Source organism: Calliphora vicina, chromosome 2 (genome assembly GCF_958450345.1).
Source record: "Calliphora vicina chromosome 2, idCalVici1.1, whole genome shotgun sequence".
NCBI classification, from domain to species: domain Eukaryota; kingdom Metazoa; phylum Arthropoda; class Insecta; order Diptera; family Calliphoridae; genus Calliphora; species Calliphora vicina.
Genome location: NC_088781.1, coordinates 26,041,252 through 26,062,940, shown reverse-complemented (window position 1 = coordinate 26,062,940; position 21,689 = coordinate 26,041,252).

The following is a 21,689-nucleotide window of genomic DNA, read 5'->3' as shown; positions in this document are numbered from 1 at the left end:
TCTGGGTGCATCGCATATGAACAATAATAAGAATCTACCTTTTATAACTAAGAACTGATAAAAAGAATTGTCTATAAAGTTGTTAGAGCCATAATTGTTGTGTGTGTGTGATGCAGAGCGGTGCGATTTGATTTCACATAGAGACTTTTTGCAAAAATCCTCTTATTAGGTGCATTTCCATTTCGTATTGTTTTTCCTCGGAAAAGTTCATTTCAATGACGAACTAAGACTTTGTGTTCTTTTTTTGTTTTTCATATGCTATTGTAAATAAGTATTTCCTGAATTGTGCATTCTTTTGTAGCAAACTTCTCATAAGTTCTTTATTATCGGCAGGGAGGCACGCATGCGGCTTTTTATGTTTATGGCGAAACAAAAGATAAGAAGAATCAGTTTTAGTTTAGATTGCGGTTAAAAAGTGTTAAGTAGTTAGGAAATATAGTTATGGGTGTTGCAAGTGATCAAATCATAGGCAACAAAAACTGAAAAAATTTAAGTAATAATAATGGCTTATGTTCCATGGAAATAAAACTGCAGACAAAATTGGTTTTGCTATCTATGGCAATATCATAATGATTTTATTTAAAATTTACTATGAGAGAGAGGTCAACTGTTTTCTGAATTGGGACGTTTTATAAATAAATAACAGAAATTTACTAACAAATATATAGTTTAATAATATTATGATGTAACAATGTAACGTTGCAATGCGCTGTTTATGAAAAATTTGCAGGAAATGGGGAATTTGCGGTTTTTCATTGAAATGTATGCCAATAGAAAATTACTTAATAATTTCCTTTCGTTTTGATGTATTTATGGAAATTATTTAATATTTTGTGGTTTTCGTGTAATATTTTAGCTAATAAATTACCATAATAACCATTCACAACTTTGTATTATTTAAAAGCAATCTTCTTATGAGAACTACATACATTAACACTTTTGTGAATACCTGAAAGGATTGCAAGTCGCTAGCTGTGGTGTTCCAGGATTCACAGCCGTAAAATAGGATGGAACGCACGTTTTATGAAACGATGTAGAAATTGATCCTCAGATGAATTTGGGGTGATTTCATACATATTTTAATGCCCCAAATGTTTGGTTTCTTTAATGCGATTTGTAATATGATGTAATATGCTGATATGACACTGCTCAGATGTATAAACGATTGTACATCTTTACATATCTCCCGGTTTAAGGCACGAATTAGATCAATGAATTCATGTGGAACTCCTTTGCCTAATAGCTTGCTGCTGAAAGGTATCGAAGAATTTCTGAGAGTATCTCGATAACTGCAGTATTAGTGTCCTGTTGTCTCATAGCTTTAATACCCGATTTCGGTTTCCTCTATGTTAAGGAAGACAACAAAAGTGTTTTTATATAGTTCAGAACAGTTTCGATAGATCTACCTTTTATGTAAATATGTTGAGCCCTTGATCTAAAACATACATAAATAATACTTTCCAGTGGTTTATATAGAAAGGAAGAAATTGTGATATCCTTGGAGATGATTTTCCTGATATGGGCATGAAGACAGTATTAAATGCTATCCATGTTAATGAGACATGAGATAAGCTCAAGTAAAACCCGAAGATTAAAACTAAGTAAATTCACTGGAATAACACCATCAGATTTAAAGGGATGGAAGCTTTTGGCTGCCCATCGTATGCAATGCTCTCAGATCTGTATATTTAATACGTCATATTCATATGTCTCATTGTCGTCCATAGACAGAGAGTTTAGATCTGGACAGCCTAGGAAATTCGTTCCTAGTCTTAAAAAATCCTATTTCTTTCCACTTCCCATTAAATATTTTTATAGCAACATATTGCTAATCTAACAAAAATAGTTATGCAACATTGTGAGTAGATATAATAAAATTAGTAGCTTTAGATTTCCAACAACTTTTTTCATTAGCGACATGTTGCCAACACATAAATATATTTAAACAATGCAAGCCTTTTAAAAACATGTTAGAAACCACAATTATATACATTTTTGTTACTAATCTATAGAAACGGAATATTTTCTTGACAACATGTTGTTAAATATACTAAAAATGTTTCTAGTCTTAAAAAATATTATTTTTGCACTTCCCTTTAAATATTTTTATCTTTATCCCTTAGCAATATGTTGCTAATTACATAAAAATAGTTTTGCAACATTGTGAGTGTAATAAAATTAGTAGCTTTAAATTTCCAGCTACTTTTTTCATTAGCGACATGTTGCCAACACATAAATATATTTAAACAATGCAAGACTTTTAAAAACACTTTAAAATTTTATGTAAGAAACCACAATTATATACATTTTTGTTACTAATCTATAGAAACAAAATATTTTGTTGGCAACATGTTGCTAATTATACAAAAAATTTTCCTAGTCTTAAAAAACTCTATTTTTTCACTTTATTTTAAATATTTTCATCTTAATCCCTTAGCAACATGTTGCTAATTACATAAAAATAGCTTCATAACATTGTGAGTATAATAAAATTAGTAGCTTTAGATTTCCACCTGTTTTTTTCGTTAAACAATACAAGCCTTTTAAAAACACTTTAAAATTTCATGTTAGAAACCACAATTATATACATTTTTGTTACTAATCTATAGAAATGGAATATTTGTTTTATTTTTTTTTATTATTATTTATTTTCTTGGCAACATGGTGCTAAATATACTAAAAATTTTTCTAGTCATAAAAAAAATTCTATTTGAGAAACTTCCTTTTAAATATTATTATTTTAATCCCTTAGCAACATGTTGTTTATTACATAAAAATAGTTTTGCAACATTGTGAGTGTAATAAAATTAGTAACTTTAGATTTCCAGCAACTTTTTGCATTAGCAACATGTTGCCAACACATAAATATATTTAAACAAAGCAAACCTATTAAAATAACTTTAAAATTTCATATATATATAATATATATGGGGCATTTCACGTCAAGTGAACTAACTTTTGAAATCGATGTCTTCCGATCGCGATGAAATTTGCACCAATGTTAGTTCTATTGGATAGTAATTCGGACACCATTTTTCAACAAGATCGGTCAAGAACTCTCTGAGTTATAGGAGGTCAAAATTTGACATTTTGGCCAAACAGGTGTTTTTTTTTATCCATATAACTTATTACCTATTGTTCTTAGCAAAATGTGTCCCAAATAGTTTAGATAGCTATTTATGCAATCTTTCGAAAAAAAAATTAAAAAAATTTAATAAAATATTTTTGATTTTTTTTTTTTAAATCAAAAATATTTTTGACTTTTTTTTCAAAATGGGCCCTTTTTATTTTTTTAAGAAAGCTTAGGTCTTTTCCTAAGCGACCTATATGGTCGTTTAGTGGGATGCGAGTGGGATATCTATCAAAAAAAATATTTTGTAACTCAAGATTTAAAATTTTTGAATTTTTTTGCAAAATCAAAAACGTTGTTGACTTTTTTTAAAAAAATGGACCCATTTTTTAATTTTTTTTTTTTTGCTCAGAAGAAAGCTTATGTGTTTTCCTTTAACACCCTTTTTGTCGCTTAGTGGGATGCGAGTGGGATATCTATAAAAAAAATGTTTTGTAACTCAAGACATACAATTTTTTACTTTTTTTTGAAAAATCAAAAACCTTTTTGACTTTTTTTTTCCAAAATGGACTCTTTTTTTATTAATTTTTTTTCTCAAAAGAAAGCTTAGGTCTTTTCCTTTAAAACCTTTTTGGTCGCTTAGTGGGATGTGAGTGGGATATCTATCAAAATAAATGTTTTGTAACTCAAGACAAATGTTTTTAAATTGATTTTTTTCATATTTGTGTGTAAGTGTTTCTAAAACCTTAAAAATAAAAACCACAACAACTGACCGATAATAGCCACTGGAGGGGTGCAATATGAGACCGACCGCTATTAATTTTCCACCCCCAAAATTTGTCTGAGTTTTGTATCTTGCGGCTTTTTTAGTCAATCCTATATACAGTGGTGGCCAGGAATTTAAGACAAAAATTGTTTGCTAAATTCCACGTGATTGTCAATTATTTTTTCAAATATTTCCACAAATATGTATGCATAAGGACTGTTTGAACACAAAAGTGTGTTTTATTCGACTGTGTCAATTCATACATATTCACCACGAACACATAAAATTTTTCTACAACTTGACCAAAATTTTTTTTTTAAATAAACATATTTTCTAACATTTATATCATTACATTTTTATTATTATAAATTATTCGGACCAAATTTCATATTTTTAGTTCCATTAGTTTCGGTCATATCATGTTATTAACAGCGGATGTTCGATGAGTTGGGTCAACGTATTTCCACATATCTTTGTCCATATATGTTTTACCGATTTTTCCAAACATTTTTCAGAAACTAGAAACATTAATAATAAATTTCAAACCTTAGAGGTCCTTTTATTTTGGCTCTATCGCACTTAAAATTCAGTTGATGAAAAAAATTCAAGTATTTGTCTTAAATTGGTGGCCACCACTGTATATTAGAGTTAATTTCAAAAATTTTATTTGCGGGTATCATAATTTTTCTGAAGGTTTTTGCGTAAATAAAAATAATGGCGTCCTTTTTTTTGGAAAATTTTCACTCCTTGTGGTGGTTCAACGCACCTAAAGACGCGCATTTTGAGCACATTTTTCTGTAGAGCAAAAACGGTTGAATATATTGCAAATATGAATTCACCAGTCGATTCTACATCAAAAATTAATACAATTGGTGTTTTTTGAATCCTTTAAAATAGTTCCAAAAGCCCACAACAGGGGGCGCAAATCTCATAAAAAATAAAAAAAAAAAAATTTAGATTTTTTGAATATGCTCGATGAAAAGCTATTTTAAGCTTATCAAAACGTTACCAATATTTCATTTCTATCACAAGCCGTTAAAAAGTTATGTGGTTTTAAAAATGTTTTGTTAAGGCAAACTAATAAAATAATTTCTAAACTTTTTTTTTAAATTATTATTTTCTTGTTAAATAAATAACTTTAAAGCCTCATAACTTTTTAATGGTTAGTGATAGAAAGGAAATATTGGTGCAGTTTTCCTAAGCATAAAATGCCTTTTCATCGTGCATGTTTAAAAAAACTAAAATTAATTTTTTTTATTTTTTTATACGATTTGCGCCCTCTGTTGTGGGTTTTTGGAACTTTTTTTAAGGATTCAAAAAACATCAATTGTATTAATTTTTGATGCAGAATTGACTGGTGAAATCATATTTGCAATATATTCAACCGTTTTTGCTCTACAGAAAAATGTGCTCAAAATGCGCGTCTTTAGGTGCGTTGAACCACCACAAGGAGTGAATATTTTCGAAAAAAAAGTACGCCATTATTTTTATTTATGCAAAAACCTTTAGAAAAATTATGATACCCGAAAATCAAATGAAGTTACCTGGTCACAAACGAACTCTAATATATATATATATATATATTAGAGTGACAATCAGTTGTATGGAAAAAAATTTTTGTTAAAATTTTGAAGAGTGCCGGGTGGAATATTGTGACACTAGGCCTAAATGTTAAGTGCTGAAAATTTGAGCCAAATCGGGCAACGATTTCTGGACGCGCATCGAGGTCAAAGTTCAGACATATGCAAAATTTTACTGTTAATATGGAATAAATAGGTGAAACTCGTTAACTTTCTGCATTGTTTTCTAGAAATATGTAGATTTATTTATATTAATGAATATTACATTAAAAAAAAGTTTTGGAAATTAACCCTGTATCTCCTTTGGTTCAAAATGACCCAAAAACTTTATTATCGCCAAAATTAGAGAAAAATGCAAATTTTTCAGTTTTTGAAAAAAATTTGCTACTAAATAAATACTTTTGCAATTGAATGCAAAAGAATCGAAATATGTACGTAATTATCGTTGTAATGAGATATAAATGACAAAATTTGATTAAAAAATGTTAAAGTTATTACAAATTCGCCAGACCATTACCGTGTTTCAGACCACTTGAACAAAATATTTAGAAACAAAATTTAGATATTTCGAGAAAAATTAAAATAAAAGCTCAGTTTTACTTAAAATATGTCCATATTTACTTGTATATGAGTTTTTGTCTTCGTAGAATACCGTTAACCTATTCGCAGGTATGGCCAAAAAAAATAATTTTTTTTAACGGCTGTTTCAAAACTCCATTTTCAAATTTTTAAAAATTTTGTTAAACAAATTTCAGTTTTTTTCGATCATCACATTGGGGTTTATTGAGATCAAAATAGGGAATAAAAATATGAAAAAATTATGTCAATACCTCTTACAGTTTTTCCGTACCTGCGATTGAAATTTTGCGTTTTTCAAGAAAAACTAATTATTTGTCCATATTTAGGCGAATGAGTCCAATTTCCTTACTGTTATAAATTTTAAGTAAAGCCTATTCATAATATTATAGTCCTTGTAATTTTAAATATGTTCTGAAAGTTTTACTAAAATCGGAAAACGATAACCTTTGAATCGTGAAGGTCAAATGCCAAATTTTTCAATATTTGGAATTTCTAATGAAAAGATAGCGAAATGTTACATATTTTTGGGCCGATTTTCATGAAACTTGAGGAAAATATATATTGGGGTCTAGCATTTACAACAACAGTGCAAAAATGAATTTTAACCTTTAAGAGGACTTGGGGTCAAAATGGTTGTGTTTTTCTTGATTTTAAAAGTTGAGAATAATTTGGACCCCAAGTGCTGCTAAGGGTTAATTTCCATTTTTGTGCTGTTATTTTAAATTCTGGACTTCATGTTATATTTTCCTCAAGTTTCATGAAAATCGGCCCAAAAATATGTAACATTTCGCTATCTTTTCATTAGAAATTCCAAATATTGAAAAATTTGACCTTTGACCTTCACGATTCAAAGGTTATCGTTTTCCGATTTTAGTAAAACTTTCAGAACATATTTAAAATTACAAGGACTATAATATTGTGAATAGGTTTTACTTAAAATTTATAACAGTAAGGAAATTGGACTCATTCGCCTAAATATGGACAAAAAATTAGTTTTTCTTGAAAAACGCAAAATTTATATCACAGGTACGGAAAAACTGTAAGAGGTATTGACATAATTTTTTCATATTTTTATTCCCTATTTTGATCTCAATAAACCCCAATGTGATGATCGAAAAAATCTGAAATTTGTTTAACAAAATTTTTAAAAATTTGAAAATAGAGTTTTGAAACAGCCGTTAAAAAAAATTATTTTTTTTGGCCATACCTGCGAATAGGTTAACGGTATCCTACGAAGACAAAAACTCATATACAAGTAAATATGGACATATTTTAAGTAAAAATGAGCTTTTATTTTAATTTTTCTCGAAATATCTAAATTTTTTTTCTAAATTTTGTGTTCAAGTGGTCTGAAACACGGTAATGGTCTGGCGAATTTGTAATAACTTTAACATTTTTTAATCAAATTTTGTCATTTATATCTCATTACAACGATAATTACGTACATATTTCGATTCTTTTGCATTCAATTGCAAAAGTATTTATTTAGTAGCAAATTTTTTTCAAAAACTGAAAAATTTTTCTCTAATTTTGGCGATAATACAGTTTTTGGGTCATTTTGAACCAAAGGAGATACAGGGTTAATTTCCAAAACTTTTTTTTAATGTAATATTCATTAATATAAATAAATCTACATATTTCTAGAAAACAATGCAGAAAGTTAACGAGTTTCACCTATTTATTCCATATTAACAGTACAATTTTGCATATATCTGAACTTTGACCTCGATGCGCGTCCAGAAATCGTTGCCCGATTTGGCTAAAATTTTCAGCACTTAACATTTAGGCCTAGTGTCACAATATTCCACCCGGCACTCTTTGAAATCTAAAAAAAAAATCGGCTGTCACTCTAATATATATATACTAAAAATGTTCCTAGTCTTAAAAAGCTATATTTTGCTAACTTCCCTTTAATTATTTTTATCTTTATCCATTAGCAACATGTTGCTAGAATCTAAAAAAAATTGTTTTGCAACATTGTCAGTAGATATAATAAAATTAGTAGCTTTAGATTTCTAGCAACTTTTTTCATTAGCAACATGTTGCGAAATCATAAATACATATATTAAAACTTCATGACAGAATATTTTCTTGGCAACATGTTGCTAATTATACTAAAAATATTCCTAGTTTGAAAAAAAATATATTTTTCTCACTTTTCTTTCATTATTTTTTATCTTAATCCCTTTGCAACATGTTGCTAATTACATAAAAATAGTTTTGCAACGTTGTGAAATTTAGTATCTTTAGATTCGCAGCAACTTTTTTTAACTAGCAACATGTTGCAAGCAACCCATTTAAAAATACTTTAAAATTTCATGTTCGAAACCTTATTTTTATAAATTTTTGTTACTAATCTTGTATTAAATCTATAAAAACACAAATATCTTTTCTTGGCAACATGTTGCTAATAATACTAAATATCCCTATTTTTCCATTATTCAGTCTGAAATGAGCAAAAACAAAACATAAAAGAAATAAGAAATCCAAATAAGTACTTCCAGCGTGTCATTACTATTTGTGGTCCAGGATCCATCCCTTTTCAGAATGTAGGATCGTGTTGTTGTATTTCTCCATAAAATCTTTAATAGCCAACTTATTTCTGAAGAGCAATTGCCTTAAAATTTTACTCACAATATTTGAGCTGCAACAATGTTTTAGATACATGTCAGGTTGCTAGTTCAGATTAATGTTGCTGAAATTTCTAAGCAGTTGAAATGAGAACATTTTGCAGACTCACGTTGGCTGATTTTAAATACCTTTTATTGAATTTATCCTACCTAAATTGAGAGAAATGTTGTTGAATTTGATATATTAATTGGAATGACAAACTGTTGTAGCTTTATGTGTTAAATACATGTTGCTAAATATTAAAGTGTTGCCAATTCATATTGCTAAATAACGAAATGTTTCCTTTAAAATATTTGTTACTAAATTTGTTTTGCAAACTCACCCCTTTGCAATATTAATAATAACAATTGAAATGTTCAAACTTAATAGCATAAATTACGAATAAATGTACATTCCCTGTAACCTTAATTTTAAAATATGTATTTTTTTTTTTTTTTAAATGTAATAATATTACATTTTTCATAAAATATATAGTCTATATTAACAAGCTAATAAATAAGCAGTTGTTAGAAAAAACCTTAGTATAAGAAGAGAAAGAATTAGGCCTAAAGCCTTTAACACAGAAAGAAAAATGATTAGGAAAAATAAAATAAAAAAAAAACACAAACAGCCCAGTTACCAATAATAGCTCTCTTACTTACTGACTTTAACAAAAGAAAGCCATAATAAAACCAAGACAGACTCATAGGAACAAGCCTCCCAACCGCTGGTTTTCCGTTATAAAGACGACGAGTATTTTTTTTTGGTTTTAACTTAAACTTTTTCTCCTCTATGCCTTTTCAAACAACATGATATTTTTAGAAACAAACAAAAACCACTAAAGAACACATTTTCAACTCTAACACGTTTCAGTACATTTGTGTTGTTTTTTCTGTGATGTTTTTTTCATCTATTTGGTATGTATTTTCTTTAGTTCAATACCATTCGAAAAAGAAAGGAAATGCACAAGTTATTCAATACAGCGACAGTACAAACCCAGTGCACTAAAACTAGACGCAATTTTTAGCAAAAAAAAAAAAACTGCATAAAATTGTAGAATAAATAGAGAAAAAGCCAACGACAACATTAAAATAAATGTGTTAAAACAGCATTTATGGTAAAAGTACTGTTGCTTGACTTAACTATTTATATATTTTTTTCGTTTGTCGTTGCTGTTGTTTTGATAGTTGTTAATGTTGTTGTATATGTCATGTTTTTCTTTATTTCTATGCTGTTGTTGTTATTTTGTAAGTTTAAAGGTTTTTTTGTGTTTAACAGAATGTCGCTAATGTAATATTTACTTATGTCATAAATATTGTTTATTTTGATTGATATATTTAGTTAGTTTTACTGTTTTACTTTTTTGCGCTTTTAATTTTGTATTTGATTTAACCACGCTTGTTTCTTATGTCTTTCGTTTATGTAGAGGTTCTCAGGTTGCTGTCTTATGGCTTTTGTTTTTAATTAAAGTTGTTACATTTTCTTGAGAAATTTTTGTTATGAGAGCCTCTCACTAAAGAAATTAAATGTTAATTCAAAATTAAATCACCATGAGTGAACTATCTTGACATTCAAGAAAAACTAGCTTGATTTTGGAAAAATAATTTGAGAAAGATAGATTCGATGGGAAAATTTAAATTTTACTTCATTAAAAGACATTAAAAGCAAACCAAATCAATTTGTGCAGACTCAAAAATTCTATATCTCATTTGGGAAGCATTTAATCAGTAGTCTTGAGGTAAAGTTTATTCATATTTTTCGAAACTTATTGAAAATGTAAATCCGTATTTGTTTTTCTTTTCAAACATATCTAACTTACGAACAATTCTAACAGTCGCTATTGTGTTAATGACTTAAAAATGCTGGATTTTTTTTCGAAGTTTTAGCTTTTATTTGGAAACATTTGTACAATGAACTTTTCCCATCTATCTGACAAGTTGGATCAAGCCAATATCAAACACTCTGCTTCAAAGTGAAACGTATCCCAGGGAGAGCGTTCTATATCATTTGTAGTCATGTCTGGCCGCATATTCTGGGCCAATGCTTGCTTTAAATGATGGTTCTGTGATGGTTCTGTCAGATTCTGCAGCTCATAAGAGATAAGGCCCCTTTGGTCCCACCAAATATAGAGAATTACGTTAGCGCCGTGGATATTTGACATTGCTGACGATTCGGTTGGATGGACGGGCTCCACATACGAACTCTTATGCTTCGGGTTATCGTAAGGGATCCATTTAACATTGCAAGTAATGATTCGGTGCAAAACTTTTTTTCTTTCTATCAATGTCTCTCAGCTACAATTCATGTGTTATTTCTCTGCTTTTGGTAGAATTCTGCTGCTCACAAACGTTTTGAAATTTTGGCTTGAGTTCCTTCCAATGATATTGCAAACTCTTGTTGAGTTTTGCAAAAGTAATCATAGAATAATATCTCCAATTCTCCAAATCTTTCGTGTCAAAATCGCCACTTCTGAAGCGAAAAAACATTGAAACCGATGGAACACATTCACCATAAGTCTTGGTAGGCAATCATTGTGCATCACCGCCAACATATGGATTCCGAGTTAAAAGAACTGCTCATCTTTTGAGGCCAAGAACGAATCGAGTCAATGTCGGATACTATGTTCCAAAGTGAAGAGTATCCCAGAGAGAGCGTTCTGCGTTTACTGAAACAAATAGTAGTCGGACGGGGCTAGTTCTGGATTATAAGGCGGGTGGGGCAAAATTTCCCAACCACTTCATTCTAAATACTTTTTAACAGGTATTGTATTGTGGCCGAGCATTGCCATGATGGAATATTACGGTCTGAAGTCTGTCCGCATATTCTGGGCGTTTTTCGGCCAATGCTTGCTTCAAACGAATCAAGTTCCCTGTGCCAGTCTGCTCAGTAGCTTATAGTAGATAGTGCCTTTTTGTTCCCATGAAATACAGTGCATTTTTTTAGTTCCATGGATATCTGGATTTGGTGTCGATTCAGCTGGCTTCACATACGATATTTTACGCTTCGGATTATCGTAATGGACCCAACAAGTAATGCAAAATCGTCTTTCAATTTCTCTCATCTTCAAATCGTATGGTAACTAATTTTCCTATTTTTGGGTAAACCCTACTGCTCGCCAACGCCACCTCTGAACCGAACATACCATCTCTCACAAGTTGAAACCGATGAAACAGATTCACCATAAGCTTTGGTGAGGAATCTCTGTGCTTCAGCGGCACTTTCTTCCAAATAAAAGAAGTAAAGCAAAACTTCCCGAATATGACGCTTTGTTGGCAGAAAATTCGATATTTTCGAAGCAAAGAATAACATTGTTGTTTACGCTATGTACTTTTCAAAATGAATCTACGCCATCTATTCTAAATCAAGCATTTTTAAGTCACACACCCAATATCAGGAAGAATATTTCTGTTAAATTTCAGCTAGCCAGCTCATTCCGTTTGAGTCCTATCGTGTTTTGACAGACAGACGGACGTAGCTAGATAGTCTTAGAATCTTATTGGTTCAACGACCAATATTTCAGTATGTTACATCTTATTTGATGGTGGGTTTAAAAATATGATTTTCGATAAAACTATTTATCATCGGATAGGTGACACTGTATTCACATCATCACTCATTAGTTTCCTGTATCCGACAAAACAAAAGTGAGGTAAATTTGAATTTTAAAAGCGAAAAAAGTGTAAAAGTCTTCTAAATCCTCGTTTTATCAACATCCTTTAAACATACTTTAAATTTATTAAGATTTTTATTTTAGTTCGCCGAAAATGTTATGAAATGGAAGAAAACTTTCAAGTTAATTGGGAAAATTGGCCACTTTTGTTGGCTCCAAACAAATGTGACACCCTAATATTTATTTTACCACCTATGATGGTATTGAAAATAAAGACTAACACTTTTACTCTTCAAAAACGTCTTATAATCACATACAGCACATCTGCCAACAAGTTTAGTAGACCATTTCATTCTTATTTTCATTTCTAAGTATATTTCTCCCATTTAAAACCACAAACAATTTGAATATTTCAACAAAATTATGCTAATGTTGAAAAGCAGATAACAAATTATGGTGTTAGAATATAAGTCTCATAAACTAAAATATTTTTCATAATAATGAACTTAAACTTCTTTATCTGAAAACATATTTTTTTTAACAATACAACTTATAATTAAAATCTTACTCATATGTAAATTCATTAATTCTTTACATGAACAAATAACTAAATTCATAATTTTATTACAAGACAAGTCTGACGATTGTGTTGATAAACTTTCACTTGTAAGTGGCAGAGGGCAGCCCTTTCGAAGCTTATCATTTCAATATAACTATAGAATTAATTAAATAAAAATGTTTTTTTTTTTAAAAAAAAAATTTCTTAACATTTAACTTATTCCCCAGGGAGCCTGGTTGGTAGGTTGCCAGTAGTTGTTGGTGTGTTTGTTTGTTTTTAGTAAATGTTTGCAATTTGTTGTTTTCTGTTGGCCTTAAACCATCAACATCCTCAGCTGGGCATGATCTATTGACACAACTAATTTCCACTTGTTGGAATCGTTTCTTTTTCTTCTGTATTTCAGCTTGAAAACTTTAACATGGGAGCATGAGCCTGATTTTAAAATAAACACTCGTATTTAACTTAACAAGTACACAAACACGTTGCACTTTAAAACCCAGAAAATGTTCTAGAGTTCAGTTACTGTCTGCTGCAATTCTCTTACTAGTTGTTTTATTTTTAAATAAATCATTGAGTTAAACGAAAAATTTCTAGCTGGTTTGGAGAAACATTTAAATCATAAGATGTTTGCAGTTTTAAGTTTTAATACAGGAAACTAGGATTAACAAGGGAAACAGGAAATTTTAAGTACAGTTGTACTTAATCAGTGGAAAATTTCTAATGGAATTCTTAAGTGAATACTAAAAGAAGTTACTATAAGTTTTATTGCTGTAGTATTAACCATGTCTAATAATGTGTAAATAATCAATGATTTTAACTTTAGAACCCAAACTCCAGCTGATTAGTTATTACATTTTGTTTTAAGTTTCCATGGATTTTAAATTTTTAATATTTCAAAGCCATTCTTTGACATTATTTTCTTTATTTTCCTAACATGTTAAATAATTTCTAGAAATTTATTTAAATCAATTATTATCTACAATAACTTTAGTTAATACCTCATTTAATATCTAAGTTGTTAACAAATAAAATATAATGACTATAACTGTTTTAGAATTTGTAGAATTATACTTTCTTGTTTCTTTTTTCTTTTGAAGAAGCAAAAATATCATTTTCAATCACATTATCATGTTAAAGAAAACTGCTGTAGGGTAAAAATCATAATCGAATGCATACACAATCTTTAAGAGAAAAATAAAAATGAGACAAAATATAGGTCAACTATTAAATGCTTTAACCTCGTGGTCTACAATAAAATCATAATGGAAATGAAGTGTTGAACAGGGTGACAAGAAATTTTTGGAACAATATTAAAAATTATTGAGGCCCTTAAGATTAAATACTGAAAATGCCTACAGAGCAACTCACAGTGGGGCAGAATAAAAATGTTTTGGAAATAAATCTGAACGGCTGGACCGACTGGTAACCAAGGAGTATTCGAGTTATTAAGTTATTAAAATGGGCCATACCTATGTTCCAGGTGTGGCGCAATGGGGACTCAAAGTAGGGTACCTACGACATGTAACATTTTTAAACACGTGCCATTTTTTTGTTTCCCATCCGATTTCAAAAAAGTAAAATATTTTTGAAGGACGGAGTTTTAAAGTGGCATATTTTTAATCTAATTGAAATATTGACTTGAAATTTTTTTTTGTAAGACCAAAAACTAATTTATCCTAACAAAAAAATTAGTTCGGAATAAATGTAGATAAATTGTTCCTAATATTTGCAATCCTTTTTAAATCTTGATACAAATTTTATGTAATTATGTAATAAAATCTTTATTTATAAACAAGACTCAGTGTAATTTTCAATGCTTTTAAAATTTGTCGTTCCAAATAACAAAGTGTAAAAAAAACTTATCAAAAGTTCAAAGAGAATCCCGCAATTCGTAAAAAATATAGCAAAAATCCCAAAAATTGTGTTTTTTACAATTTTTTTCATAGGGTCCACATTTCCTTCGGGGATCGGAAAATACTTTGGAAATAAATAGAGAACACATCAAGGTTTCTGATCCCGGCTTTGTGATTTTATAAATTTTGAAAAAAAGGTAAAATTACGAATGGCGTAGTTGCGATATATTCAAAAGATATCATATCTTTTTTATACCTAAATATTCTCCGTAAAAGTAACTTACAGAAAAACATAAAATTGTTATATGTTCCTAAAGAAAGTTTTTTTTTAAAAAAAAGTGTTAAGTAACCTTATCATCCAAAAAAAAGCTAAAATCTACTACTTTTTGAATTTTTTAAATAGAAAATCGTTTATTTTTGAATGCATAATTGATATTCAAATCTTTTGTATAATATTGGTAATTTAGTTGTCTAACTAACAACAAAATTCGAGTCCAATCGGTCTAAAAGTACGACCATTTTTTTTAAAAAATCGGACCAATGTATGGCAAAATTTTTAGATTTCAATTTTCAAATGCTTATAAATAGGAAGTTCTAAGAGATATATAGCACACACATGTAGTTTTCTTAAAGACCTAGCCGAGTGCCTTCCAAAAATATAAAAAATAAATCGGATGGGAAACAAAAAAATTGCCGTGTTTCAAAATGTTACATGACGAAGGTACCTTTTGAGCCCTCATTCCGCCGCCCCTGGAGAATTTGTTGGGTCTATTTTAATAATAGTGAACTCGAGATTTTCTTGACTATACTCACGTCGAATTTTATCCCTAACGGACCAGCCGTTTATAAATGCCAGTTTTATTTCCAAAAAATTTTTGATTCTGCCCCACTGTGCAACTGTTCTCAAGTGGCTCTCTAGGTGTCACTTGAGAACCCAAGAACTTGTTAAAACAAATAATTTTTTAATACAAAATTGATTTCTTTATGAAAACTTGGTTGTATATTTCCAACATTTGCTTTAAAATTTGTTTGTTTATTTTTAATCTTCCGTTCTTTCTTGTTCCACAAACTCTTTGTCACATTTTATATTCTTTTCAAAACCACAAAAAACTTAAGCATAGAAATTAAAACCAATAAAATGTAACAACACAAAAACAAAAGGAAAATCTCAACACAATAATATACATAAAGAATAAACACAGAAAACTTATAAAACAAAATAATTTATATTGTTAATAATATCAATCAAAACACTAAGAAACTAATAAAAATAAAATATAAATATGTATTAACGAGTTTTACCAACAAAGATGGAAAAAAACCTGAAAAAAACAATCTTGAACTAATAAAAAAAAACATGATGATCTACAGTATACGCATCAATAAGTTGTTAAAGTTGTTGTAGATGTTGTATGCAACAGAAATATAAACCAGCACAAATGTAAATAAAAGCTGCTGTTGATGCTGTTGTTGGTATTGAGGAGTTGTGAAAATACAACAACATCAACAGCACAAGCAATAACACAAATATTCATAGACTTCAGAAAACTAGAATTTTATTCTCATTCATTGAATTAATGTTTATATACATACGGATTTTTTCATTTAATCATCTTGCAAACTTTACTTTAGTCATTCATTCATTCTTCACCAACAGTCTTTAGTCTTTCAGTCAGTTACTCACTCTGCTGCTTACTTGGTGACTACTGATTTTATCATTTCTTGCCAATACCACTTTCATTAAGAACGTGTTTAGAATATAATCAACAATAATCAATTCTTAACTACATTGTCATTATGACCAAGACGTTAGTTCGTCGTTATGATGATCAACATCATTATCATTAGATTCTAAAGATTTTTATTCTAAGTTGGCCTGGGAAACTAGTCTTAGTTTGAAATTGCATGTGAAAACGACAACTGTCTTTAAGATTCGAAAGTAGTCATTTGTTAGATTGAGTTTTAAATAAAACATTTTTTTTTGGCACTATTAATGCTGGTAATTAAGTATTAATGGTTACTGGCTTGTTGCTGGTGTTCGAGAACATTTTGACAACATTTAAATTTAACTGCATTCACGCATGAAAAGTGAAGAATTTGCATTTTCACTTGAAAACATGAAATACTCATAAACGAAAGACAAAAGAGACATATGTAATCAAATTTCACTCACAAACATATTCTTATTTTACAGGTCATTTTGTTAATTCTAAAGATCTGCTAGATTGTGCTTAAAATCAAAAGACTTAAAAAACCCAATTCTTTTGAAAATTTTACCTACAAATCTCTGGTTGACATAAAACTTGAAATTTCAATTGAGCACAAGTAAAACTGTCGCTTGCTGAGATACACTATGACTAGACTATGACTAGACTATGACTAGACTATGACTAGACTATGACTAGACTATGACTAGACTATGACTAGACTATGACTAGACTATGACTAGACTATGACTAGACTATGACTAGACTATGACTAGACTATGACTAGACTATGACTAGACTATGACTAGACTATGACTAGACTATGACTAGACTATGACTAGACTATGACTAGACTATGACTAGACTATGACTAGACTATGACTAGACTATGACTAGACTATGACTAGACTATGACTAGACTATGACTAGACTATGACTAGACTATGACTAGACTATGACTATGACTAGACTATGACTAGACTATGACTATGACTATGACTAGACTATGACTAGACTATGACTAGACTATGACTAGACTATGACTAGACTATGACTAGACTATGACTAGACTATGACTATGACTAGACTATGACTAGACTATGACTAGACTATGACTAGACTATGACTAGACTATGACTAGACTATGACTAGACTATGACTAGACTATGACTAGACTATGACTAGACTATGACTAGACTATGACTAGACTATGACTAGACTATGACTAGACTATGACTAGACTATGACTAGACTATGACTAGACTATGACTAGACTATGACTAGACTATGACTAGACTATGACTAGACTATGACTAGACTATGACTAGACTATGACTAGACTATGACTAGACTATGACTAGACTATGACTAGACTATGACTAGACTATGACTAGACTATGACTAGACTATGACTAGACTATGACTAGACTATGACTAGACTATGACTAGACTATGACTAGACTATGACTAGACTATGACTAGACTATGACTAGACTATGACTAGACTATGACTAGACTATGACTAGACTATGACTAGACTATGACTAGACTATGACTAGACTATGACTAGACTATGACTAGACTATGACTAGACTATGACTAGACTATGACTAGACTATGACTAGACTATGACTAGACTATGACTAGACTATGACTAGACTATGACTAGACTATGACTAGACTATGACTAGACTATGACTAGACTATGACTAGACTATGACTAGACTATGACTAGACTATGACTAGACTATGACTAGACTATGACTAGACTATGACTAGACTATGACTAGACTATGACTAGACTATGACTAGACTATGACTAGACTATGACTAGACTATGACTAGACTATGACTAGACTATGACTAGACTATGACTAGACTATGACTAGACTATGACTAGACTATGACTAGACTATGACTAGACTATGACTAGACTATGACTAGACTATGACTAGACTATGACTAGACTATGACTAGACTATGACTAGACTATGACTAGACTATGACTAGACTATGACTAGACTATGACTAGACTATGACTAGACTATGACTAGACTATGACTAGACTATGACTAGACTATGACTAGACTATGACTAGACTATGACTAGACTATGACTAGACTATGACTAGACTATGACTAGACTATGACTAGACTATGACTAGACTATGACTAGACTATGACTAGACTATGACTAGACTATGACTAGACTATGACTAGACTATGACTAGACTATGACTAGACTATGACTAGACTATGACTAGACTATGACTAGACTATGACTAGACTATGACTAGACTATGACTAGACTATGACTAGACTATGACTAGACTATGACTAGACTATGACTAGACTATGACTAGACTATGACTAGACTATGACTAGACTATGACTAGACTATGACTAGACTATGACTAGACTATGACTAGACTATGACTAGACTATGACTAGACTATGACTAGACTATGACTAGACTATGACTAGACTATGACTAGACTATGACTAGACTATGACTAGACTATGACTAGACTATGACTAGACTATGACTAGACTATGACTAGACTATGACTAGACTATGACTAGACTATGACTAGACTATGACTAGACTATGACTAGACTATGACTAGACTATGACTAGACTATGACTAGACTATGACTAGACTATGACTAGACTATGACTAGACTATGACTAGACTATGACTAGACTATGACTAGACTATGACTAGACTATGACTAGACTATGACTAGACTATGACTAGACTATGACTAGACTATGACTAGACTATGACTAGACTATGACTAGACTATGACTAGACTATGACTAGACTATGACTAGACTATGACTAGACTATGACTAGACTATGACTAGACTATGACTAGACTATGACTAGACTATGACTAGACTATGACTAGACTATGACTAGACTATGACTAGACTATGACTAGACTATGACTAGACTATGACTAGACTATGACTAGACTATGACTAGACTATGACTAGACTATGACTAGACTATGACTAGACTATGACTAGACTATGACTAGACTATGACTAGACTATGACTAGACTATGACTAGACTATGACTAGACTATGACTAGACTATGACTAGACTATGACTAGACTATGACTAGACTATGACTAGACTATGACTAGACTATGACTAGACTATGACTAGACTATGACTAGACTATGACTAGACTATGACTAGACTATGACTAGACTATGACTAGACTATGACTAGACTATGACTAGACTATGACTAGACTATGACTAGACTATGACTAGACTATGACTAGACTATGACTAGACTATGACTAGACTATGACTAGACTATGACTAGACTATGACTAGACTATGACTAGACTATGACTAGACTATGACTAGACTATGACTAGACTATGACTAGACTATGACTAGACTATGACTAGACTATGACTAGACTATGACTAGACTATGACTAGACTATGACTAGACTATGACTAGACTATGACTAGACTATGACTAGACTATGACTAGACTATGACTAGACTATGACTAGACTATGACTAGACTATGACTAGACTATGACTAGACTATGACTAGACTATGACTAGACTATGACTAGACTATGACTAGACTATGACTAGACTATGACTAGACTATGACTAGACTATGACTAGACTATGACTAGACTATGACTAGACTATGACTAGACTATGACTAGACTATGACTAGACTATGACTAGACTATGACTAGACTATGACTAGACTATGACTAGACTATGACTAGACTATGACTAGACTATGACTAGACTATGACTAGACTATGACTAGACTATGACTAGACTATGACTAGACTATGACTAGACTATGACTAGACTATGACTAGACTATGACTAGACTATGACTAGACTATGACTAGACTATGACTAGACTATGACTAGACTATGACTAGACTATGACTAGACTATGACTAGACTATGACTAGACTATGACTAGACTATGACTAGACTATGACTAGACTATGACTAGACTATGACTAGACTATGACTAGACTATGACTAGACTATGACTAGACTATGACTAGACTATGACTAGACTATGACTAGACTATGACTAGACTATGACTAGACTATGACTAGACTATGACTAGACTATGACTAGACTATGACTAGACTATGACTAGACTATGACTAGACTATGACTAGACTATGACTAGACTATGACTAGACTATGACTAGACTATGACTAGACTATGACTAGACTATGACTAGACTATGACTAGACTATGACTAGACTATGACTAGACTATGACTAGACTATGACTAGACTATGACTAGACTATGACTAGACTATGACTAGACTATGACTAGACTATGACTAGACTATGACTAGACTATGACTAGACTATGACTAGACTATGACTAGACTATGACTAGACTATGACTAGACTATGACTAGACTATGACTAGACTATGACTAGACTATGACTAGACTATGACTAGACTATGACTAGACTATGACTAGACTATGACTAGACTATGACTAGACTATGACTAGACTATGACTAGACTATGACTAGACTATGACTAGACTATGACTAGACTATGACTAGACTATGACTAGACTATGACTAGACTATGACTAGACTATGACTAGACTATGACTAGACTATGACTAGACTATGACTAGACTATGACTAGACTATGACTAGACTATGACTAGACTATGACTAGACTATGACTAGACTATGACTAGACTATGACTAGACTATGACTAGACTATGACTAGACTATGACTAGACTATGACTAGACTATGACTAGACTATGACTAGACTATGACTAGACTATGACTAGACTATGACTAGACTATGACTAGACTATGACTAGACTATGACTAGACTATGACTAGACTATGACTAGACTATGACTAGACTATGACTAGACTATGACTATGACTAGACTATGACTATGACTAGACTATGACTAGACTATGACTATGACTAGACTATGACTAGACTATGACTATGACTAGACTATGACTATGACTAGACTATGACTAGACTATGACTAGACTATGACTAGACTATGACTAGACTATGACTAGACTATGACTAGACTATGACTAGACTATGACTAGACTATGACTAGACTATGACTAGACTATGACTAGACTATGACTAGACTATGACTAGACTATGACTAGACTATGACTAGACTATGACTAGACTATGACTAGACTATGACTAGACTATGACTAGACTATGACTAGACTATGACTAGACTATGACTAGACTATGACTAGACTATGACTAGACTATGACTAGACTATGACTAGACTATGACTAGACTATGACTAGACTATGACTAGACTAT